This window comes from Pinus tabuliformis, chromosome 9, assembly GCF_031772625.1.
Source record: "Pinus tabuliformis cultivar Carrire ecotype Pingquan chromosome 9, CPIR1, whole genome shotgun sequence".
NCBI classification, from domain to species: domain Eukaryota; kingdom Viridiplantae; phylum Streptophyta; class Pinopsida; order Pinales; family Pinaceae; genus Pinus; species Pinus tabuliformis.
In genome coordinates, this window is record NC_142307.1 from 1,188,644,578 (window position 1) to 1,188,646,605 (window position 2,028).

Here is a 2,028-nt window from a genome sequence, read left to right on the forward strand (position 1 = left end):
AATACCTGAAGATGACCCCTACCAATCAAACTAGGCTAATGTCGGCCTTTGATATCAAAGAGGGGAAAATTCAGATTACTTTTATCAAGCCTACAACTCAACAGCCAAAAACAACCTCATATTTCACAAAAGTAGATTTTGAAGTGTTGGCAAGGGACATCCATCCCATAGACCAGATTGAGCTACAAAAACAAACAGGAAAAATTATATACTCCACCTTGACTGGAAAGGCCATATTTGCTCACCAGCTACAGAATTCCTTAAACAACATATCTAAACAATTCCAGTTGGAAAGGCCTCCTCATAGGCCAAGGATACAAGGATCAAGTCCTTAGAGGACTTAGTAATTGAATTGGGATACGATCCCAAGGATATAAAAGCCACAGAGTAGTTAATTAAGAAGAAAAACAATGATATCGCTGCACTCAAGAAGCAACTAAAGATACCCCAGCTGCATCATCCATAAACATTAGAGGTCCTAGAAGCCTAGCAAGGACATGAAGAACGCATTGACTTAGTCTTGAATTTGAATGACCAACTGAAAGAGAATGAAAAGGAATTGGATACTTTGATGCAATTAAAAAAAGCAGATGTGGCCACCTCTTCAACAAATGTTATCCCCACATTCTCTACAGCAATTCCATCTACACTAGCAACATCTTTGGCACCTACAACTCCACTTGCAACAACATTGCCAGTAACAACAGAATCTACTACAACAGCAGGTGCATCAGGAGACAAAGCAACAGAACTTGTGAAAGCGATGGAAGGTATGTCTATCTAGGCTACAGAGATGAAAAGATTGAAGGAAAAGGTGGCAAGTTTGGAAACTAACTGCAAACTTTCCCAACTGAAGCAGAAAGAAGAAACACAAAGGGCCTAGAGAATGGGTGAGAGAATTAAAATCCTAGAGAAGGATTTAACACTGGAAAAGCCACTTAGACAAACCTAGGGAATGCTGTGGGAAAATATCATTGACTCTGTCAATGATATTTGGCCACCAATCCAAGTTATTTTTGAGCAAATAGAGCTGGTAAAGATAACTACAGAAGCTATCCAGAAAGTAAAGGAGGAGTTGGGAAATAAGCCAGAGGATGCAAATAGACTCATCCACTTCCTCAACAGCAAGAATAAATATGAGCTCCAAGAGCTAAATATAGAAGACAGGACTGCTGCCATTTTGGAAATAAGAAAGGTCCTTTCTAGAAGGAACCTTATGCTTAATTTGGAAGAAAAGTGCCACAATATGCAGGTAGCCATTGATAGGTTCATGGCTAAATTTCAGATTTTGAGGGAGAAAGGTCTGCCCAGTCCTATGGTCATCAATGATAAACTCATGACACAATTGGACTATAGCAACAGACTCAGACAGTTGGCTAAGGAACAAGCCAGATCTTCATCCATAAGGGCATTACCAACAGGGAAAGTCATGTATGACACTTTTGAAAACTTGTTCTTCCTGGAACATGAAATCAAACATCTTTTTCTAACCAAGCAAATTTTGAAAAATATACTAATGCTGATGAAATCTACAGGATAATGGTAAATGTGAAATTACCAAATGCAGAATGGTGGGAGACAATGACATATTTACTGTGATAAATAAAAAACTGAAAGTTACTGTGCAGTAAAAATGAAGGCAACAGAGTGAAATAGGTAAAAACAACACAACAGGGTCAGAGAGTAGCAGGGTCAAAGAGTATAAGATGAAAGATCAAAGTAAAGGAGATTCCAACGTAAAAATTCCACACTTATCAGCCAACATAAAGGGCTACACTTCAACCATAAAGGCCAGCACAACCATAATAAAGGGGACAACAAGAAACAGTTCATTAGCTGTCTCTATCTTCTTGCTAGAAGATATTTGTATTTCCTAGAATAAATCTGAAGTTGTTTTGAGATATTTTGTAATAGGTTTTTGTATAAATACTTCACAATTCGAAGTATGTGGTTTGGATTCCAAAAAATTTCTATAGACTTTTTCTCTCAAATCAGAAATTTTATTGTATCAATGACTGGATTGGCTTG